This window comes from Lissotriton vulgaris, chromosome 4_1, assembly GCF_964263255.1.
Source record: "Lissotriton vulgaris chromosome 4_1, aLisVul1.2, whole genome shotgun sequence".
Lineage (NCBI taxonomy): Eukaryota > Metazoa > Chordata > Amphibia > Caudata > Salamandridae > Lissotriton > Lissotriton vulgaris.
In genome coordinates this window covers 1,450,425,833-1,450,451,189 of record NC_141691.1, presented here as the reverse complement: position 1 = coordinate 1,450,451,189, position 25,357 = coordinate 1,450,425,833, and positions in this window count along the sequence as shown.

Sequence of the window (25,357 nt, the reverse complement as noted above, 5' to 3'; positions counted from 1 at the left end):
ACTCACTCTCTCTCACACACACAGTACAGCCTTCAACCAGCCTAGCCGCCACCCCAGCCACAACCACCCCAGCCGCCACCACCCCTAGTCGCCACCACACACCAGCCGCCACCACACTCCAGCCGCCAACACACCCCAGCCGCCAACACACCCCAGCCGCCACCACACCCCAGCCGCCACCACAACCCAGCGTTCACCACAACACAGCGGCCACCACAACACTATCGCCACCACACCCCAGCCGCCACCACACCCCAGCCACCAACACACCCTAGCCGCCACCACACCCCAGCCACAACCACACCCTAGTGCCCACACTCTAGCACCCACAATCTAGCACCCACAATCTAGCACCCACAATCTAGCACCCACACTCTACCTATCGCATCACCGCAAAATACAATACCAGTAGGCGCATCGCTGTGCTACATTCATTTTACTCCATGTCAAAAAACTAGTACACAACAATACATTAATAATTAAATTAGGAAAATTGCTAACAGCAACATGTGAAAAAGAGATATTAAAACAAAGTAAACAATGCAGTGCAAAATACAACGCCCTCAAAGTCGGACAAGTCACACCTCTACTAAAAAAAACAACAGCAGACCCCACTGATCTAAACAACTACCGCCCTATTACAAATATTCCCACCCTCGCTAAACTGTTGGAAAAATGCGTACAGCTACAACTGACTAAACACATAGACAAGTTTGATCTCCTCAACACTCATCAATCAGGCTTCCGTGCAGGGCACAGTACCGAAACAGCCATGACTCACATTGTGGACGACGCCCTCCAAATCCTAGACCAAAATGATACCTGCCTCCTCATCCTTCTGGATCTCTCCTCAGCATTCGACAAAGTTAAACATGAGAACTTACTCGAACTGCTAAACACAAGAATGGGCATATCAGGGACTGTTCTCAAGTGGTTCACCTCCTTTCTACACAACCGCTCACAAAGATTCAAAAGCAACAACCTGATGTCCTCTCCAGTACCTGTATTGCTAGGCGTCCCCCAAGGATCCTCCCTCTCCCCAACACTGTTCAACCTAGTTATGGAACCTCTCACTACTTTGCTACAGACAGCCAATGTTCACTTTCACATGTATGCCGACGACACCCAACTCTATCTCAAAATACAATCCCCCAAGGACATCATGCTTCTGAACACCACGATCAGAAACACCCAATCCTGGCTTGCAGAGAATCACCTCAAACTCAATGCCCTGAAGACTGAGTTCCTCCTGATCTCACCTCCCGCAAAAATCTCTACGGCTCAAACATGGCTTAAGCACTTAACGGCTTTAAATGTACAACCTACCGTCGTAGACTCAGCAAAATCCTTAGGCATAACACTTGATGCCAATCTCAACATGCAGCAGCACATCAGCAAGGCAACCAAAGGAGCGAACTTCCAAATCAATACCTTGAGAAAACTTAAAGCCTTCCTTCCAGCCAAAGACTTCCAAACTGCAGTACAATTTATAGTCATCCCGCACATAGAATATGGAAGCACCGCCCTCTGCGGGCTCCCCCTAACTACAACGGCACCCCTAAGTGCGTCCCTTAACGCTGCAGCGAGACTCATCACTGGCTCAAAAAAAACACTCGCATATTTCCCCTGACTTTAAATCCCTGAACTGGCTACCTTTTGAAGCCAGAATACATCTGAAAATCGCCTGCATGACTCACAAGGCTGTACTCATGAACTCACCCGCCTACCTCACTCAAAAGCTGACAATCTCGGGTGGCTCTAGAACTACTAGAAGCACAAACAATCTTTTGCTGAAACCTCGAAGATTCAGGAAGGAAAAAACCTATAAATGTTCCTTTTCAGGAATGGCACCCAGGATCTGGAACTCACTCCCTCCGGAAACCAGGCTCATCTCCTCCAACAAACTGTTTAAGAAAGAAGTAAAAGCGATCCTCATGGCTAAATACACATGATCTATTATCCTGTAGCTCTCATGAATCCGCTCCGTAATACCTGCCTGACCCCTTGGTCTACTTGTACTACTTGTATCATGACTTATTTGATTGTATATGTTCTCTCTTTGTATTTTGATGTATTGTTAACGCACATGTCTGACTTTGCACACTGTACCTACACCACCTCAACCATCCCTACTTTTGTACTACTGATGCACCTGTGTGACTATACATCCTGCACGCATCTACCTCAACTATGCCCACCTTTATGTTATCTCCAAAAACACTTGTAGCACGCTTAAACAAGTATATGCTTATTTTTGTACTTTTATATTAATGGCGCAACTGTTTGACTATGCACCTTGTACTGACACTACCTCACCTATTATCTACCTCCTGTTTTTTGACCTACCTATGTAACTATGCACCTTGTACCTAACTACCTCAACTATTACATTCTATTACTCCATCTCCCTCGTGCCCTTGTAAAGCGCTCTGATATCTGCAAAGATCTTGTTCGCGCTATATAAAACTTTAAAAATAAAATAAAAATAAATAAATAAATACAGATTAGCGATTTCATTGATGAGAAATACCATAGTAAAGCAGAAACGCAGCGCAAACTTATACACCAAATATTGACAAAAAATTATTTCAAGCTTCACTTTAATGTTACAAAACATCATATAATCGAGAGTTGCAACATTAAATAAGAATACTGGACATATACAACATACATCACCATAATGCAATGTGCACAGTGCTTTCCTATTAACAACTCAAATAATAAACACAAAAAACGTATGCAAAAACAGTACAATACATTTATTACAAAAACTACCCACACATCTTTACAAAAAAACATACTACAACATTACGAAATGAACATATATCATTGCAAGGTAAAAACGCAAATACGCAAATAATACAAGAAAACATTTCGAAAAACAAGCATGGCAAACACTATACACAACACATTTAAAAAAAAGAATAAAAAGGCTTACCTGTCGAACGGTGTTGGCAACAGACAGGAAACACGACACTCCTTACACGAAGTGCACCTTCACCAAGATGGCAATTTCAAATTAGACGCACAAACATTCTTACGCAACGTAACAAAACGTAGGCATAACATTGGCTTGCAGACAAGTCAATGAAAATTTATAGATGCAAACAAAATTATAAAAACGACGCAACACTTTATTTCTTCATATTCGTAATGTCACGATACAACATAAGGAAATATTTCACAATTTATTATAACACAATAAAAAAATAGAAAAAACACACGCACACACACAACACAAACACGCAATAAAAATAAAACACAGACACCCCCACACACAACACCGCACAAACACACAAAAAAACAATGCTCAAACAAAAAAACACAATGCACCTCACACACCCAACAAAATACCAAAACCCCTCACAATGCGATCCATATTACAATTGCACAATCAACTGTAAAAACACAATAAACAACAAAGGGGAAACAGTTACATACGGAAAATAGACAATAAATTAAGAGAAATTACAAGCATTGTAATAAAACAGATTAAGGTTCAGGAAGGAAAGTAATAACAATATGCCGAATAAAGCACACGATCACTTCAAGTGTTTCAAAAGTACAAATAAAATAAGAAAAATAAACATAAACAGTTCACAGACATTTGCACACAGTTAGTCCACATTCACAAACAACAACATCATTTTGATTAAAGCCCAAATTAGGGAGAACAGAGAAGTGCTTATGTTACGTAACAAGGAAAATGTAAATCACAAAAGTGAACTCCTGCATGCAGAAATGTTGATCACACTCCATGTCAAGAAAACAAAATGACAAGACCAATAGGACACAAACAAAAATACTACACCATAAGGGAGAAACAAAAGATGAACCGTGGCTACCACAATACAAAACATACACAATTTTTAGAGGGGACCCCAAAACAACACTATTCAGATAGATGGTGGAGCGGAATACACACAATGTTACACACTTACAAAAGAAGCCGAACGCTAACGAAAAATACTTTTAATAACACAAATGTAATCACTTCTCTAAACCATTATACGCAATCGAGATTTATGCTGCAGATAAAAAATATTACTAACAGCAAATTTGGACAACCACACAATACTATTCAGCAAAATACGAAAAATCCAAATAGACATATCTTATTACACTAAATAAAATACCACGAAACATTGAAACTATAAAGGTAAGTCATGCACTTATGAAACATCTAGCACTATTACAACAAACAAATAACATTTTGCAATATATTCAATAGAATAGTTAACAACTCAACAAATAAAAAAATTACATTAATAGGCTACACATTGCGTTCATACACAGCCGACACACCGTGGACTATTAAAGAATTACTTTAACAAAGAAAAAAAAAACCTTCTATAAACAAACACTAAGCTACAAATAAATATACAACAAGTGAACGTATAAATGCCAGAACACAAACAAATTTGAAAAAATAAAAATTTACCTGTCAGGTGACGCTGCAAACAGACAGCAAACCCGGCACGCCTTCCAAGAACCACGTGGTCGACAATCTGGGTTTTTACAAAGTGACGCACTACAATTGGGACACTATGTAACACAACATAGCAATCTCATTGGCTGCAACACACGTCACTCAAAAAAGGAACAGAAAAGCAAAAAAAACACTAGACCGCAACACTAACAAACGTAACTATCATAGGGGACATTAGCACATCCGCCATTTTCAGTTACATTCTAACAATAAACACACACACAACACACACACACACTAAAAAGCACACACATTTAAATAAAAACACACACACACACAACACATATTCGTAATGTCACAATACAACATAAGGAAATATTTCACAATTTATTATAACACAATAAAAAAATAGAAAAAAAACACGCACACACACAACACAAACACGCAATAAAAATAAAACACAGACACCCCCACACACAACACCGCACAAACACACAAAAAAACAATACTCAAACAAAAAAACACAACGCACCTCACACACCCAACAAAATAACAAAACCCCTCACAATGCGATCCATATTACAATTGCACAATCAACTGTAAAAACACAATAAACAACAAAGGGGAAACAGTTACATACGTAAAATAGACAATAAATTAAGAGAAATTGCAAGCATTGTAATAAAACAGAATAAGGTTCAGGTAGGAAAGTAATAACAATAGGCCGAATAATGCACACGATCACTTCAACTGTTTCAAAAGTGCAAATAAAATAAGAAAAATAAACATAAACAGTCCACAGAAATTTGCACACAGTTAGTCCACATTCACAAACAACAACAACATTTTGATTAAAGCCCAAACTAGGGAGAACAGAGACGTGCTTATGTTACGTAACAAGGAAAATGTAAATCACAAAAGTGAACTCCTGCATGCAGAAATGTTGATCACACTCCATGTCAAGAAAACAAAATGACAAGACCAATAGGACACAAACAAAAATACTACACCATAAGGGAGAAACAAAGGACGAACCGTGGCTACCACCAATACAAAACATACACAATTTTTAGAGGGGACCCAAAAACAACACTATTCAGATAAATGGTGGAGCGGAATACACACAATGTTACACACTTACAAAAGAAGCCGAACGCTAAGGAAAATCACCTTTAATAACACAAATTGAATCACTTCTCTAAACCATTATACGCACTCGAGATTTATGCTGCAGATAAAAAATAATACTAACAGCAAATTTGGACAACCACACAATACTATCCAGCAAAATACGAAATATCCAAATAGACATATCTTATTACACTAAATAAAATACCACGAAACATTGAAACTATAAAGGTAAGTCATGTACTTATGAAACATCTAGCACTATTACAACAAAAAAATAACATTTTGAAATACATTCAATAGAATAGTTAACAAATCAAAAAAAAAAATTACATTCATAGGCTACACATTGCGTTCATACACAGCCGACACACCGTGGACTATTAAAGAATTACTTTAACAAAGAAAAAAAAACCCTTACAAAAACAAACACTAAGCTACAAATAAATATACAACAAGTGAACGTACACATGCCAGAACACAAACAAATTTGAAAAAATAAAATTTACCTGCCAGACGACGCTGCAAACAGACAGCAAACCCAGCACGCCTTCCAAGAATCACGCGGTCGACAATCTGGGTTTTTCCAAAGTGACGCGCTACAATTGGGACGCTACGTAACACAACATAGCAATCTCATTGGCTGCAACACACGTCACTCAAAAAAGGAACAGAAAAGCAAAAAAAACACTAGACCGCAACACTAACAAACGTAACTATCATAGGGGACATTAGCGCATCCACCATTTTCAGTTACATTCTAATAATAAACACACACACAACACACATACACACACTAAGAAGCACACACATTTAAATAAAAACACACACAACACACGCACATAAATATACACACACACACACCACCACACACACACAACAGTCCCACACACATCTCAAACACACACAACACAAAGTCCAGTATCCAAAACCACCCTCCAACTACACACTCCAAATCAACAATACAAAGCCACCCTCCAACTCCAAAACAACACTCCAACACCACCCTCCAACTCAAACCTCCAAATCCACCCTTCTAATCCATCCTCCGATTACACCATACAAATCCCCACTCCAAATCCACCCTCCAAACCCACACTCAAACTCCACCATCCAAATCCAACATCATAAACCAAATACACACTCCAAATCCAAAGACACCCTCAAAATCCAACTCCACCCTCAAAATAAAAATACACATGCCAAATCCACCATCCAACTCCACCATACAAATCCACCATACAAAAACACGCGCCAAATCCACCGTCCAACTCCACCATCAAAATCAACCCTCCAATTCCACCATACAAATCCATCCTCCAGCTCCACACTCAAAATCCCCCCTCCAACTCCACCCTCCAAATCCACCATCCAAAAACACCATCCAAATCCAAATACAAATCCACCATCCAACTCTAACCTCCAAATACAGCCTCCAAATCTATCATCAAAATCCAACAACACCATCAAAATCCACCCTCCAATTTCAAAACAACACTCCAACACCACCCTCTAAATCCAGCCTCCTAAACCACCCTCAAAATACACCCTCAAAATCACCCTACAACTCCAACCTCCAAATACACTCAAAATCCACACTCCAAACCAATCATGCTAATCCACCATCCAAATCCACCCTCAAAATACAACATCCAACACCACCCTCCAAATCCACCCTCCAACTCCACCCTCAAAATCAAAAACCACACTCAAACTAGAATTCCACCCTCCAAACCCTACTCCACATCAAAAAACAACTCCACGCTCACAATCCACCCTCCAAATTCACTCTCAAACTCTACCCTACAAATACACCCTCCAAATCCACCCTCCAACTCCAACCTCAAAATCCACCCTCCAAATCCACCCTCCAACTCCAACTCCACCCTCCAAATCAAAACCATTGTTGTTTGTAATATCAATACGTGTTAGTCACATAAATACAACACATACTGCTTTACAAATGCTATCACATTTCCAAAATTTATCAACATTAGCATTGTGAATGAGAAAGATATTATTTTCACAATCTTACAAAACAAAACATAAAAATGTAATTAGTCATTTACAATAGCAATAGCTCAAACTTTACAAATAAGAAACACATTGCATTGCATTTTAACTCCTTGTGAACTTCTGCTGATCGGATGCTCACTTTCACCACACCTCCTTCTCTAACTCCATATTCTATTGTCTTCTCCTGTGCTGAGCTGCTGCTCTCTTCCACACCAGCTCCTTCTTTAACTCCCTGTTCTCTTCTGCTGTGATGATCTGTTCCTATCTTCCCAAAAACTCCTTCTCTAACTCCCTGTTCTCTTCTCTTCTCCTGTGCTGATCTGCTGCTCTCTTCCATCCCGCATCCTTCTTTAACTCCCTGTTTTCTTCTCCTGCACTAATCTGCTGTTCTCTTCCACCCGCCTCTTTCTGTAACTCCCTGTTCTCTTCTACTGTGCCGAACTGTTGTTCTCTTCCACCCCACCTCATTTTTAAATCCCTGTTCTCTTCTCCTGTGCTGATCTGCTGCTCTCTTCCACCCAACCTCCTTCTTTAACTCGCTGTTCTCTTCTCCTATGCTGATCTTCTGCTCTTTTCCACCCACCTCCTTCTTTAACTCCATGTTCTCCTTGGCTGTGCTGTTATGCTGCTTTCTTCCACCGACCTCCTTCTCCAACTACCTGTTCTCTTCTATTCTCCCAAGCTGATCTGCTGCTCTCTTCCACCCGCCTTCTTCTCTAGCTCCCTGTTCTCTTCTCCTGTGCGGATCTGCTGCTCTCTACCACCCACCTCCTTCTTTAACTTCCTGTTCTCTCTTGCTGTGCTGATCTGCTGCTCTCTACCATGATACCTCCTTCAACTCCCTGTTCTCTTCTCCTGTGCTAATCTGCTGTTCTCTTCCACCCACCTCCTTCTTTAACTCCCTGGTCTCTTCTCCTGTGCTGATCTGCTGCTCTCATCCACCCCACCTCCTTCTTTAACTCCCTAGATTCTTCTCCTGTGCTGAACTGCTGTTCTCTTCCACCCGCCTCCTTCTTTAACTCCCTGTTAACTTCTCCTGTGCTGATCTGCTGCTCCACCGTCCACCCCAACTCCTTCTTTAACTCCCTGTTCACTTCTCTTCTCCTGGGCTGATTTGCTGTTCCCTTCCACCACCTCCTTCTCTAACTCCCTGTTCTCTTCTCCCATGCTGATCTGCTGTTCTCTTCCTCCTGCCTCATTTTCTAACTCCCTGTTTTCTTCTCCTGTGAGGATCTTTCTGCTATTTTCCATCCGCCTGCTTCCATAACTCCCTGTTCTCTTCTCCTGTGCTGATCTGCTGTTCTCTTTCACCCGCTTCCTTCCTTAACTCCCTGTTCTCTTATCCTGTGCTGATCTGCTGCTCTCTTCCACAACACCTCCTTCTTTAACTCTGTTCTTTTCTCCTGTGCTGATCTGCTGCTCTCTTCCACCCCGCATCCTTCCTTAACTCACTGTTGTTTTCTCACGTGCTGATCTGCTGCTTTCTTCCACCCTGCCCCCTTCTCCAACTCCATGTTCTCTTTTCCCGTGCTGATCTGCTGCTCCCTTCCACCGCCTCCTTCTCTAACTCCCTGTTTTCTTCTCCCGTGCTGATCTGCTGCTCTCTTCCACCCACCTCTTTCTCTAACTCCCTGTTCTCTTCTGCTGTGCAGATCTGCTGCTCTCTTCCACATGCATCCTTCTCTAACCGCACACACACATACATACAACCACGCACACACACACACGTACAACCACACACACATAACCACACGAACACATACAACCACCCCACACACACAATCGCACACACAACCACACACACACAATCACACCCAACCACACACACAACCACACATACAACAACACAGAACCACACACGCAACCACACAAACACACACAACCACACACACACACACCACACCACACACATCTATCTATCGCCCTCACTCTATCAATCTAGCACCCTCACTCTATCAATTTATCTGTTGCCCTCACTCTATCATTTCATTTCATTTTCCAATCTTTATTTCGACCATTTGGTCATAAAAGATACACATTACAATAAAATCACATGAACTCTGTCAAATTTGATAAAACATCAATACATGATTTTAAGATCAACACAGACAATAAAAACAATTAATGCGAGTTGGAGCAAATCTAAAGTCTACCCAGTATTTTTTAAAAGGCGATTGCGCGTATACCAAACATTCGTAAGGAATTTGGAGAGTGCAAAAACAGTTGGGCCGGAAACATCGGATTTTAAAATCCTGTACATAGGTGTATATTCCCTGCCACCCAAATTCTTAATCAAGGGGAGCAGCCAATGCTTTCTGGCTGCCTTATAGGCTGGGCAGAAGAAGGCCACGTGCAAGTCATTTTCCTCTTTATCATCACAAAGAGGACAGTGCTTGGTGGAGGGGACTTGTGACCAGGAACTTGTAAAGGACCTAAAAGGCAATGTACCGTATCTCCACTGAAGAAATAACTTTCTGCTAAGAATAGGATATATAGGATCGAAAGCCTTCTCAAATCTGTAGAGGTCCTTGGTTTGCAGGAATGTAGAAGAAAGGGACCCCTCTGTCTGGGTAGCTAAGGCCCTTGCCCTTTTGTGTTCATGATACAGATTCGCCAGGGATCTCTTGGAGATTCTTGAAGCTACATTTGCCGGTTCAGACCACAATTCAGGAAGCCCCAGATCGGTGCAAATTGATTGGATATTTTGGACCCAGGGAATACTAAGCGCCTTGGGGTGATTTAATAGTTCGACCAGTTCCGCCCTATAATCGGCGAGATCATCGCCACTCCATAGCCTGCGCCAGAAGGCAATGGGTCTTAGACTTATCTCGTCAGCAAGTGGCCGTAGCCCTAAGTCAAGCCTCAGAGGAAGGAGTGGAGTGCTAGGGGCAAGTGCGGCTATCTGTCTTATAAACCTATTTTCTGTAGAAGACAGGTTCCGGCATGGGGTGTGGCCCCACAGTTCAGCCCCATACATAATCGCCCCCCTGGCCTGGGCCTTGTATATCTGAATTAAGGCCCCCAACGGGCGGTAGGACGAGCCGGTCATCATCCGGGATATACCCCCGGTAGTTTGTATTAATTTAAGGTTGGCCCTACTCTGATGGGGCCCCCAGGTCATAGTTTCGTTGAGCGTCACGCCGAGATATTCAAACGTGGCTACTCTTTCCAGCCGCACTGCTCCCAATTGGGGATTCGGGCGCTGTTTGGGGCTCGGATTCAATACCATATATTTGGTTTTTGTGGCATTGATTTCCAGCCCTCTATCCTGACAGAAAGCCACAAAGGCATCAAGTATCCTTTGGATGCCCATGGGTGTTTTAGATAGCAACAGTGTGTCGTCCGCGAACATTATTGCGGGCACCCTGTTGCCATTCAATTTGGGAGCATCTGTGTAGTCGGTGGCGTTAAGATGAGCGATTACCCCGTTGACGAAGAGGCAAAACAGGGTCGGCGCCAGCACACAACCCTGTCTTACCCCTCTGCCAACGGGGAATCTATCAGTCAGTTCCCCCGACCTCCCACACCTCACCTGGGCATAATTATTATGGTGCAGCCTCTGCAAGGTCAATAGAATATCTGGGGGTACACCCATCCCTGCCAAGATGCTCCACAGTTTCCCCCTGGGTACTAGGTCGAAGGCGGCCCGTAGGTCTACGAAAATCGTGTACAAACTGCCGCCCTCGAACCTCGCTGTCCTCCAATAGACCAGATTCAGTCTAAAGACCTGGTCCACAGTCGATACCCCTTTCCTAAATCCTGCCTGATAGGGACTGAGGGCGCCCACCTCCTCTATCCATTCCTGAAGCCTGTTCAGGAGAACCCTGCCGAACAGCTTCTGTGCTACATCTATCAGGCTAATCGGTCTGTAGTTGGCTGGGAGGAGGGGGGATCCCTTTTTGAAGATTGGGACCACCTCAGCCCCCAGCCAAGTACTAGGGATTTCCATCCCACCGAGGATACTGTTGAAAAGAGCAGCGAGGTAAGGCGCCCAGACGGTGGGCTCCTGCTTGAACAGGTCTCCCGGTAGCCCATCCAGTCCAGGCGCCTTCCCCGAAGCCAGACCTGAAATAGCAGCAGTGACCTCACTCAGTGTTATTGGATCCGCCTGGGGGCCCAGCCTCTCCGGGTCAATAGGCGCAAGAAGTTCTCCGGACTCAGCACTGTATAGGGACTGGAAGTGGGCCTGCCACACTCCCGGAGCTATATTAGGCTCCACTGCCGAATGGAGACTCCCTGATCCCCCATTCACAATCCTCCAGAACAGGCGTTGATCTTGTATTGCCAGGGCCTTTGTGAGTTCTTCCCACTGGTTTTCCTCCCATTCTATTTTAGCCTGAGCAAGAAGCTTCTTGTAGGCTTGCCTACATTGCTTAAGGCGTTCCCCTCCTATGCCCTCCTTAATTACTCCAAGGAGTTCTGTTTTGGCCCGTCTACAGGCTGCATTGTACCATTGTGTTCTACCTTGGCACCTCTCCCTTGGCTTTCGTGAGCTACGAGTAAAGTGGGGAGCCGCAACTTTTATGAGTTCCTCGTGGGCATCGAACAATTTGCTCCTTATGTCTTTGTTGTTTGCCACAATGTCAAGGGTCCCAACAATTTCCAGGATTGGAGTAATCTCTGCATAAAGCAGTGGGAGTTTATCCTTGTTTGTGACCATATGCTCCCACCTAATTCTTCTCCTACTGTTATCTAGGAGGAGCATGGGGTGATTCCCTTCCTCATGGGTCACTGGGGCCTGGGGGCCTGGGTGGACGAGGTCTAACTCAAGGGCATTGTGATCACTGTCCATCCTGTCTATCACCCTGAAATCCTGTATTGTTGACCACCTCGCTAATTGGACCAAAACATAGTCCAAATGAGACTCTCTCCCCCGTCGATTGTAAGTATTTTTGCTGGGTATGTCAGATTTTATTCTCCCATTACACGCTCTGAGTCCGAACCTTAGAGTAAGGGCAGTAATTTGCAGTGCCAGTGGGGTCCAAGCTTTCGGAGGTGGAGCATCAACCCCTGGTACTGCCCACCTAGCTTCTTCTTCCGATGAGAACCCTTCAAGGAGGCCGGGGAGTGGCTCAAAATGAGAGTTAAAATCCCCACCCACCACATAGTAGGAATCAGTCGACAGTTCAGATAAAAAATTCGAAAGTTCATCAAGGGTCGGTGATTCCTTTGCCATTCCCATCGGCCTAGAATAGATGTTGACCAGCAGGAGATTAACTTTGTTTGGCCATGTTAATGAGACCGCAAGGATGTCATCAGAGTTGAGTGGGAGCCGTGTGGCCACACAGCCCAAATGAGCAGCAACCCACGTCGTGAGGCCCCCTGATGGGCGGCCTTTGCCTTCCCACCTTGCTGGGATGAAAAATGATGAGTAGCCTTGGTGACCATAGTCCTCTCTGGCCCAGGTTTCCTGGAACATGCATATGTCGCCAGTCTCTATGTACTTTGCCCAGGCCGGCTCTTCCAATTTGTTAGCCAATCCCGCAATGTTCCAAGAGATTATCTTCAGATGTTCGGAGGTGGCAGTTGCCCTACCGTGTGGGTTGGAGGAGTTGATTCCAGGCTCCACATCAGTTGCGGGGCCTGTGGCAGGGGCAGCAGAAGATATATGTGGCACCGGGGGTCTCGGCGCCCCATTGTCGGCAAGGAAAGGGACCATAGTTGTCCCCTCATCAACGACTACTCCATCAGTGGCTAGGTGAAAAGATTCAATTCTGCCGTGGTCAGAAGCAGCTGGATCGTTCAGTGGGCCAGAAATTGAGCCGGGGGACACAATAGGGAGTTCCAGGAGGCCACAGGAGCCAGAGACCCCTGGCGCTGGCTTACAGACGGTAAGTCAGTCGACCCCATCCAAACCGTTCAGACAATTGAAGCGATTAAAATCGCAAAAGGGTGTGTCCGGCGGTTGGAAGTGCGGGCGTTGTACAAAGCCTTTATGTCTACGTCTGTATTCCACCCTTGTCCAGTCATCATGCAGTGGGACCTGGTGCCTGGGAATGGGGGGGAAGAAGAAAGATACTGGGAGGGTCTGTATGGTCGAATCGAGGGATCTGTTCACTCCTTCACAAATGTGTCGAACCGTGCCCGGGTCCTTAAAGGTTACCATAATACAGTCCCCCACTATGGTTTTCCTGGTCTTCCCTAGCCATGGGACCCTTCTCACCATGATGATTTCGTTATTGAAATGGGATGGCAAGGGTCGGTTCCAGTTAAGCCATTTGATTACCTTTTTCTTAAGGGATTGGTAATCCTCGTTTTCCCCTGATCTTAAGTGGGGGGCACCTGCTAAGACCACCATTAGTCTATTTGCTTCAGGCGGGAGGTCTGGCCTCCGGGGTCTGGGAGTTGACCAAACGGGCATGTGTGGGGGGGCGTTAACCTGTTCTTGATGTATTCCAGAGGTCTCAGTTTGAGAGCTATGGGGGGCTTGATCCAGTGGGTGAGTAGGTCTATTGCTTTGGTTATTGTGCCGTGCCTGGAGTTGGATGGCCATAAGGGGTTGCAAAGGAGGGGCAGGTGGCGGGTTGCTGGGGGGGGCTTTAGTGGCATTTGTTATAGTTTCTACTTTGGAAGAATCCCCAGCAGAGGAATGGGTTCCCACTAGCTTTGTCTGCTTACTTATTAGAGTGTTCAGAGTGGTAAGGGAAGTCTCTAGTAAGGTGAGCCTAATCTCGACTTTTTTTAGGCTATCGCTAATGGGCTGCAAAAGGGAGCGGAGTAGAAATTCGATGCTTCCCGTGGCAGGGAGTGAAAGGTTTAGGTTCGATGAGATGACCTCTGGATCTTTGGTGGTGACAGTTATACTGGGGTTTGGGGGCTTAGGGGGTGGAATGGTAGGCACTATCTCCATAGGCTTCCCCAGTAGAAGAGTGTTAGTGTGTTTCTTGCCAAAGTCAAGATGTGATATTTTGGATTTCCCCCGACCCCCTACAGTTTTTCGAGCACGTTTGCTGGGTGGGGGCCTATGTAGCTCCACCACTACGTTTAATTTGGACTTGCTCTTATTAGCTATTTGCATAGGTGGGGTTGGGGTTACCAGGTTAACAGGAGTATGCGAAGACTCTAGGGGGGCTGGCTCTGTGTTTTTTCCAGGCGCTTTCCCTGGGGTAGAGGGAATTTCCCTTAGTAAGACGGGAAAGTCCTCGAGTGTCGAATTAATTAGACTACTGGGTGGCGTGCCTTCCTCTTGAGTGGTGGGGTAAGGGATAATATCGGTCAAAGGTCTGGTTTTCATAGATTCAATGGAGCGCCTGCGCTCCACCCTATGTTTCTCAAGCGAGCTTTCCTTGTCCGCGTCTCCTTTAGTAGATTTGAAATAATTATCCAGAGTCCCAGTGCTGGAGGCGCCATCCCTTGAGGGAGTTTCCCGTGGTGGAGGCGAGGGCATTGCCTTACTTGTAATGGAGAGTGGGATCAAGAGAATGGGCCCAGCCCGGCCTCCTTCGGCCCCTGACGGCCACAGACGGTCCCGCCCTTGTCCCGGGCTTCTCCCGGCGTGCTCCCGCGCGCTCCCGCGCAGCGGTGTTCGTGCACTTACTTATGGCCTTGGATACAGTTGGGTAATGGGTAAGGGCGGGGCGATGAGGGAGAGCGGCCCAGGTGTTGCGGGCGGAGCTGAGCTGTGACTCTTGGGAAACTGAGTCCAGCCCCTCCTGCTCGCAGCCCTCACAGCCCTTAGCCCTGGTCAATCCAAACAACGGCAGCTCCCAAGTTCCAAGCGCCCCTTAGCGAAGCGGGACCCGCGCAGCGGGTTCCGCGAGGCGTGAAGTCAGAGGCAGAGGCGATCCACACGCAGTCCAGCAGGTCCACGTACTGCCCAGGTATGTGCAAATGGTGTCCCACGTAGAGGCAGAAGTCCGGCGGCTTTCACTGGTCTGCTGGGGGCGGGGCGATGAGGGAGAGCGGCCCAGGTGTTGCGGGCGGAGCTGAGCTGTGACTCTTGGGAAACTGAGTCCAGCCCCTCCTGCTCGCAGCCCTCACAGCCCTTAGCCCTGGTCAATCCAAACAACGGCAGCTCCCAAGTTCCAAGCGCCCCTTAGCGAAGCGGGACCCGCGCAGCGGGTTCCGCGAGGCGTGAAGTCAGAGGCAGAGGCGATCCACACGCAGTCCAGCAGGTCCACGTACTGCCCAGGTATGTGCAAATGGTGTCCCACGTAGAGGGAGAAGTCCGGCGGCTTTCACTGGTCTGCTGGGGGCGGGGCGATGAGGGAGAGCGGCCCAGGTGTTGCGGGCGGAGCTGAGCTGTGACTCTTGGGAAACTGAGTCCAGCCCCTCCTGCTCGCAGCCCTCACAGCCCTTAGCCCTGGTCAATCCAAACAACGGCAGCTCCCAAGTTCCAAGCGCCCCTTAGCGAAGCGGGACCCGCGCAGCGGGTTCCGCGAGGCGTGAAGTCAGAGGCAGAGGCGATCCACACGCAGTCCAGCAGGTCCACGTACTGCCCAGGTATGTGCAAATGGTGTCCCACGTAGAGGGAGAAGTCCGGCGGCTTTCACTGGTCTGCTGGGGGCGGGGCGATGAGGGAGAGCGGCCCAGGTGTTGTGGGCGGAGCTGAGCTGTGACTCTTGGGAAACTGAGTCCAGCCCCTCCTGCTCGCAGCCCTCACAGCCCTTAGCCCTGGTCAATCCAAACAACGGCAGCTCCCAAGTTCCAAGCGCCCCTTAGCGAAGCGGGACCCGCGCAGCGGGTTCCGCGAGGCGTGAAGTCAGAGGCAGAGGCGATCCACACGCAGTCCAGCAGGTCCACGTACTGCCCAGGTATGTGCAAATGGTGACTCACTCTATCTGTCGCCCTCACTCTATCTATCTGTTGCCCTCACTCTATCTATCTGTCGCCCTCACTCTATCTATCTATCTATCGCCCTCAATCTATCTATCGCCCTCACTCTATCTATTGCCCTCACTCTATCTATCTATCGCCCTCACTCTGTATCTATTTATCAATCTATCTATCGCCCTCACTATATCTATCGCCCTCGCTCCATCTATTTATCGCCCTCACTCTATCTATCTATCTATCTATCTATCTATCTATCTATCTATCTATCTATCTATCTATCTATCTATCTATCTATCTATCTATCTATCTATCTATCTATCGCCCCCACTCTATCTACCTATCTATCTATCTATCTATCTATCTATCTATCTATCTATCTATCTATCTATCTATCTATCTATCTATCTATCTATCTATCTATCTATCTATCGCCCTCACTCTATCTATCTATCTATCTATCTATCTATCTATCTATCTATCTATCTATCTATCTATCTATCTATCTATCTATCTATCTATCTATCTATCTATCTATCTATCTATCTATCGCCCTCACTCTATCTATCTATCTATCTATCTATCTATCTATCTATCTATCTATCTATCTATCTATCTATCTATCGCCCTCACTCTATCTATCTATCGCACCACCACAGCATCACTCAGGGGCACCACAACATCACTCAGGGGCACCACAACATCACTATGCGCTACTACAGCATCACTGAACCCCACAGGATCACTCGTCGCCACCACAACATCACTCAGCGCCACCACAGCATCAATCTGTGCAACTATTCAACAACAACTGGTTCATATATATTCTCTCAATGTTTCAAGCTTTATTACAAATGTCACAAAAAGATGTTAATATTTCACTTCTGTTCTTGGATTTTCGCAACAATAAAATACACTGAACATAATCTTCACAAAAGATATTTACTAAAGTTTAAGCTATTGCCATATAAATTACAATAACTTTTATTTAAGTATTAATTATTTTAAAAAAATAAAAGCCATTGTTATTTGTAATATTAATACATCTAAGTCACGTAAATACAAAACATGTTGCATTACAAATGCTATAGGTGTCACATTTGCAAAAGTTAAAAGTATTGGCATTGTAAATGACACAGCTATTAATTTCAGTATTTTCCAAACCAACACAAATAAAAGATTTGTCATTTACAAAACCAATAGCTCAAACTTTCCTAATGCGAGACCTATTGCATTGCAAATGCTTGTTAGATATGCATCCAAAGGGTGTTGTGCTCGAGAAAAGGAGATGATTTTTCATTATCGGACAGGGAGACCTCTGCACCCTGACAGAATTGCTCGCTCCAAGGGGTATATACATATTTGGAGAGGCTATGCATCCTGGGCCATATTTACAAGGAATTAACGCGGCTTGGTGCCACCAGCCATTTGGCTGCGCTGCGTTACTTCAAAGGGATACGTCATTTTTATTTACATTATGACATATCCCCGTATTTACAAGGACAAAAAAAGCTAAACAGGGTAACTGTACTAGTCCGTGTAAATATGGAGCATCAGACTGCGCTGCGGATGTGGGTGCATCACAAAAAGCGATGCACTGGCGGCGCAAGGGGCTTGTATATATGTCCCACTGGATTCTGCACCATGACGTGACGGGGTCTACACATGCTGTATTGTGGGGATTGTGCCCTCACAAGCATCAATGGTATATGGCAGTCCTAGGTGCAGGGACCTATCGACTTATATTTTATTATATATTGAAAAAGAGCTTTCTCTATAATAAAGGTTTTTTTTAGATTGAAATCAATGGCCGAACGTATCCATGAATGCATTTTCTGCAAACATTAAGAAAAAACATTGGACCGTATGAAAGTGTGTTAAAAGTAAAAACATCTGGCAACAAGCAGAATCTCACAGAAAGCCAAATCAGTGGTACGTATTCCTCTACAATTTAAAATAATGCACGTACCAAAAGAGGAAAAACAATGTACTCTTGTAAATTTGCGGGATACCTGCATATGTATTGACAGCAAATCCTCTGTCTCAAATGTTTTTAAATGACTAGTGCATGGCAAGCAAAACCCTTTTATTCACAGTTCCATGTTATTATAGTACATTACGGCTACTCGTCAGTGTGCTGTCCATTGTTTGTAAAATGATTCCTTGCACCGGGCATTTTGTTCCGTCCTTTTCACCCACTCAGTTTAATTACCTTTCGAGGGGCCTGGGTGACTATTGTAAAATGTCTTCATGGTCACCATGCAGAAACTCTCAGCAAAGCTTGAAATATTTTCGAAAACGGATTCCCTCCCTTCTGTTTCACCTAACATCCAAACGGTGTTGCATGTCATGCATTCCATAAATCCTTCATTCTGACAGCCAGGGCAGTGGAGGCTATGCAGAGATTCCATTTGCAGTCGGGCTTAAAAATGCTGTAAACTACAAGCTTCTCCCTGCAGATGAATCCAACCTAACACGCCTCTTTTTCGAGTTCACAATTCTGGTGAATATGGCACTGTACTTTCCTGTGCTGCAGTGCATCTGATATTTCACAGCCAGGACAGGTTGAGCTTCTTTAATCATAAGGCAGCTTTCTTTTACATGAATTGTGACAGGCTTTCGTCGTATCCTGCAGTCACGGTGTGAGCTTGGTGTTACTGGGCACTTCTATCCTATATCAGTGAAGAAAGAGCTGTAGTTTCCTTCTGGAAAGACAAGCCTTTTTAGGTCTCGCCTAAAACAGTGCATTTGCAGCCTGTTGCAAGACGTTTTGTTAGCATACAGTGGGCATAGAGCCCACCAATTTGCTTAGTATCGGTTGGTTTCATTGTCACTCATTTGCTTGCTTCTCATTCCTCACCTTACATAGGCTTTCCTTCCTCTTCTTCTATTTGCCCCTCCCCTGAAGCATGGATGTATTGCTTGTGTCCTTTCACTGTTCATTTTTCATGCACTACTTTTTTTCTTTGTGTTGAAGCCCTCCATGAGAGTGCATGTGATCTAGCTATCTCCCGTGTGTTCTTCTCACATCTCAGTTTTTTCATTCTCACCCACCCTCAGGTGCCATTCTTGCTTCCTCCCAGCCTCTTGCCGTTCTCGCTTCCCAGCCACCCTCTGCTGTCCATTTGCTGCCCCTCACCCTCCATTGTGAGCTTGCTGCCTCAACCTCTCCTGCTCTCCGCTATCAGTGGCTGCCCCACATCCAATCCACACCACAGATTTCCGCCTCATACCACAAAATTCAACAGCACACCATAACACAAAACACCATTCCACATATTTACATTCCGTAATACACAATCCCACATAACATTTTTTCCTATGCACTCAATACCACATAATTCCAATCCACATATTTGCACTGCACACCATGCCACATAATTCCACTACACAAATTCACTCTATTCCACACAACTAACAATTCCAATCCAACCCACATAATTCCACTACACACCACATACATACACTCCATAAAAGATGGGGAAAATACATTGTCATTTACAGCTCCAATTGCTCTACCTCAAGTAAATAAGAGACCTATTGCATTCAATCAATGCTTGTCTACAAATACACCTAAATCACAGCAGAGGCCTCAGAAACATCAATGCTGCTTTTATACCGAAAACGTTGTCACTGTTTGGAGGTGAAAAAGAAAAGGCATTCACAGTCACAAAGCAGGTGTATTACCCTACCGAGCTATCTTTATGAAGTTTGCCTCTCAAATGTATGATGTGAGAATCTCCCCCAGAATCGTCAGTAATTCCAAAAGACTTGCATACTGCAGTAATTTGTGAGATTTGATGTAACAAAATAATTGTATGCAGTCTGTGTACTATAACTGTTTGTATTGGGAATTTTTTTAATTCTGCAGTAATACCACAAATAGGTAGATATTTTTGTGATATTAACCCCGCCCGTGTTCATGACTAGCTCAGCTCGTCATGAGGCACGGTTGCTCTGTGCTCATGATGAGCTGGGCTCGTCATGACCCGCGCAGCGCTCACACGCGGGGATAATTCCCCTGCTGTGCTGAGCGTTCCATGCAAACGGGTGTGGTCATGACGAGCTCAGCTCGTCATGAGCACAGCCCCACCGTGCAGTGTGACGAGCTGAGCTTGTCACAAGCACGGTGGTGCTGCTCGTGCCCTCCCCTCCCCCCCCAGCGCCGTGGGAGAATTAGCCCCGGGGTGAAAGGGTCAATGCAAGCAGACTTAACTTTAATAAAAAAAAATTGGGGTGACTTTTCCAACATTAACATATTTATATGTGACACAAAAGGAGCCCCCAGCCTCATTCACTTTCAACAGAGCAAGCGCATTACCTTCCGAGCAGGGCTTTAAATTGGCCAGGTTCACAAGGGGCGAAGAGGTGGAGGGCAGAGATTTGGCTTAGAATGTGGCATAATGGCCAGAGCTGCATAATTGGAGGGGGCTACCAGGTGCAAGTCTGGGCATTGGCACGACATCCTGTGATTCTGGGCACATCAATTAATCTCCAGTGCCTGTCAAAAATGCATATGGTTCTGTGTAATGTAACTGGTTATTGTGTAGAAGCACTCGAAACACCTAGGATCGAAGTTGTGCTAGGTAAAACTGCAAACAAAATAGTGCAATAGGGGTCCTTTTGTCTGCTGTGCAGGTCTACTTTGGTATAGTCAGGCAAACAGGAATGCTTCAAGACATGCCATGTGGTTTCAAGAGCAGTTAAGGCGGGGTCAGAGTCATGTCAGACTATGTCTCCTTGGGGCTTATGGGCTGTGGCAAAGGTCACATGACTGACATCTCTATGGAGCTTCTGGAGACGTCAGTCCCTCCCCACTCACTACTATGCACACCCATCATTTGAGCGAGAGGTCTCAGAGGAGATGCCTATCACAGCCGATACACTCTACTACGCACACCTTTGATCTGAGAGAGAGGTCACAAAGGAGAGGCCAGTACATCCACACACCCTACTACGCACACCAGTCATGTGAAAGAGATGTCCCAAAGAATAGGTCAGTCACTTCCTACACAACCTACTATGCACACCCGTCATCTGAGAGAGAGGTCTCAAAGGGGGGAGCAATCCCTCCTCACTCACTACTATGCACACCTGTATTTGAGAGAATGGCTCAATGGAGAGGGGTTGAATGTAGAACCTGGCCTCAGGCCAGGCCCAGCAGTCAATACACCGCCGTGCACAACCGAAGGAAATGCGTGGCCGGGGTTGTATTTACGTATGATAATAAAGTATTACGTTACGTTTAAAAAAAACTAGAAATTCACTGAAAAAAACAAAGATTAAAGTAAAGCTATAGTTAGGTATATCAGTGATAACATTAACGTTTTGAACTAACAAAACCACAGAAATTCACCAGTTACAATTTGCAGCGAATCTCCACGAAATTAGGCTATTTTTTGCCGAGTTTGTGCATGGAAATTTTGGGGCAGTCCCTCAAGCGGGGGGTTGAGAAAAATGGTGGTATCAAAAGGCATTTCACCCATTCATTTTTCCATGAGAACTTTAGACACAGCTACAGCCTAAACCGCTGAACGGATTTACACCAAATTGGGCAGGAAACTAGATCTTGGTCAGGGAATACTGCTTTGTGAGTTTTGGTGTAAATCCATTACATAGTTTCTGAGCAAATAAGGCTCCAAAACATGTATATCTAGGGATGCAAAGTTTCGGCAGACCCCGACAGATCTCAACCATCTCAATCAGAAAGTGGTGGAGTGCCATCTTGGGACACCTAAAATGAAGAAAAAAAAAAAACACGGGCTCCCTCTTTTGTTTTTGAAACCCTCTCTGGGGTAGGCCAGGGGGGAAGAAGGGTTAATTTTTGGGGGGAGGGGTGCACGTAGCCCCACCTCCCCAGCCCAGTTTCAGCTGGGAGACCCCATTACCCGGGGCCCGGTATGCTTTTCATGAGTAGGGAAGTGTAGAGCCTTCTTTCCTTCTCCATTTTTGACCTCAGGGACCCCATCCCCTTGGGGCCAGCATATTGTTTAAGGGGGTGCATTGCCCCCTCCCCAAGCCTGTAATGGACCTTTGCACCTCATCCCTCAGGACCATGAAACCAAAGTGAAAGCGATGGGCTGTGTGGTCCCCTTTACTTAGCCATTAATGGCCCCAGGGACAACCATCCCCTGGGGCATGCTAACACATTATACCCTGGGGAGCCCACCCCCAGGACACAGTGATTTCCCTACCCGCATCACCGTGAGCAGGAAAACCTCTATTTTGCTCTCGCTAGGTGGGAGCATTTTCAAAACCTTCACCAAGCAGAAGCATAAAGACTTCTCCCAGCAGGTGGGAGCTTTGAAAAGGATCCTGCTTTCCGGAGCAGACTTTTGATCTGTTTCCTTGCTTGCACTGAAGTGGGCAGGGAAAGAGACCAAAATATTGCTCCCACCTCATGCTAACAGCTTTAGTAGCTGCACCCTGCAAGCAGGAGCAATGCTGGCTCCCGCTGCATGCTGGAAGGCGGTTGGGGCAGCGGACGCCAATAAGTATGTAGTTGGTGCGCACTTTAAAAAATGAAGGCCTCATGGGAGGAGTCCCTTAGGCCCATAGCGGTTTTAGTAGGAGGCTGAACAGCCCTCCTCCCCTTTATTTAAAGGAGTGGCCTTGGGGATTGGGGTACTAAGGCCTAACAAGGTTCAGGGTAATGGCCCACACAGCCTCTCTCCCCCTTAATAAAACAAGCATTTGCAATGCAATAGGTCTCACATTATATAAGTTTGAGCTATTGGCATTGCTAAATAATCAACACCAATAGCTAAAACATCAATAATGCGAGGCCTATTGCATTGCAAATGCATGTTACTGTTGTGTTTAAACTGCTGCTGAGTATACAAAATAAAAAATAAAATACCCATTCATATACTTAATAGAGTTGAAACTCAGCCTTTAAATTAGTAAAAATGTTTATTCTGTTTATCAGCATATAGTTGCATTCTGCCCCAAGATATCCTCAGTGTCAATGTTAAAGAGAACTGGTAGTATTCTAGTAAGGTACCTTGCATCGTAGTCAACGAAGGTACATCCTACTCCAAGATGGCGCCCACAGAGAGTCGCTCTACCGCTGGCTGACAACTGGTATGCAGCGCACTATCTCTCAGCTTGTTTCAGCAGTCGCCGAGTCGTGAAACTGCGTTGCCGAGTAGCAGTCACAGCAGTGTCAGGTGAGATCCCCGGGATAAACAGTGTCATCCCCAATTCCGCGTTACAAGGGGATTCTTTGTGTTTGGGGGAGGGTGTGTTTCCTTCCTTCTACTCCTTAGGAGGTGTGTTTCAGGTCCCCTGGAGCCTAAGGGGGCTGACCAAAAAAGCTACACATGCTCCACCTGTCAGTCATTTTCTATTGTGCACATATTCATATATATGTTCCTGTTTGAAATAACACGTGAATTTAAGATTAACATTTCTCAAATTAATCTATCACATGTGCCTTGTTGAACATAAACAATAATGTCTGATGGTAAAGAAATGTGCTTTGGATGCATTTGTTTTAACCTAGTCAACAAAGGTCATAAATGTAATGTGGAAATAATAAACCTGCTTTACAATTTGGAATGGTCTACTTGACAATGTCATTCTTTGTCTCATTTAGTATTAATAATATTTTTGATAATTTTTCAATGGACATATACAGGAATATTTTTTTATTTTGCCATAATTCTTTTTCTCCAGCCAGTTATGGTAAAAATGTAGAGGAGCCCAGCTTGGGCAAAATCAAAAAAGCCCTTGTAGACAAATACTCAAGAGGAGAGAGTATCAGCAGATAGCATGCCCCTCCCTGGAGAGTCATTTGTTCTCAATCGTTGAGAACACTAAGGGGGTGGTACATCTGGTACCACTACTTGCGAAGAGGAGTTGGCTAACAGGATTCCATCCTGACCCAGAGAAAATAACATTAGAGGTGTCCTAAAAGCAGAACCCACTCTCTCAATTACTCCAGTGGCCTCTGCAGTATTTGGGCATTCATCTGATTCCCAATATTTTTCGTAATTATGCAAGTTCACCCCAAGAAATTCAGCAACCCAAGAGGTGTAAGTTGTCCAACATTGAGAAATTGGTACCTACTTGACCTAATAGACTACAGGCTTATGTTCACAGTGGCTGACCCGCCCATTCCCACAATGATAGAAATGGGGTTTCTAGTTGGAAGAGGTATGTCCAAGTAGGGACCACCACTCTAGTTATGGTAAGTGTAAACACACTAAAGGTTTACCTTTGCTTACCATTGGGTAGCTTGCACAGAGCAGTCAAGCTAAAGTAACAAGGCAAAGTATTGGTGCACACACACAGAGTAACACAGTGAAAACACCACAAAAGTGCTCCACTGTTTTTAGAAAAAGATCCAAATTTTTTTGTAAAACAGGACCAAAATGACAAACATCCAACATACAGAAGTCAAGATATTGATTTTTAAAGATTAAATCAAAATGAAGTGCTTAGAAATCAATAGTTCCAACTGGTGCCATCTGGTCGCGCTTGACCAGGATAAATCCAAAGGTTCAGTCCTGCTGTGATGGAGCTCAGGCTGGATACAGTACCTTGGATGTGTCGGTAATCGTAGATCATGCGGTGCTCAGGGGAGGTGAGGCGTCGCTGATGCAGGTGATGCGTTGGTTCCTGGAGGCGGTGCAAGATTGTTGAGGCTTTGACACTCGGGGACGATGTGGTGTGCTAGGGAGGTGATGCGTCATTTGCTGGTGAGATGCCTCGGTTCCTGAAGGCAGCATGACATTGAGGATGTGTCAATGTCAGGAACTTGGTGCATTGAATCCACAGCATCGAGGTTGAACATCTGGGCTGAAGGTGATGCATTGGTTAGAAGCCAAGCAGGGCGGAGACTGCGTTGGAGTCGGGATGGTGCACCACGAACATCGGTGATGCGATATCCAAGACTCATACAGAGCAGCTCTTTGGAGGCGCTGCAGTATAGTCGGGGATGTGTTGTAAGTTGAGATTGATGCATCACACACTCAGTGAGCTGAGACAACTGCTTCAGGGCAGGCAGCA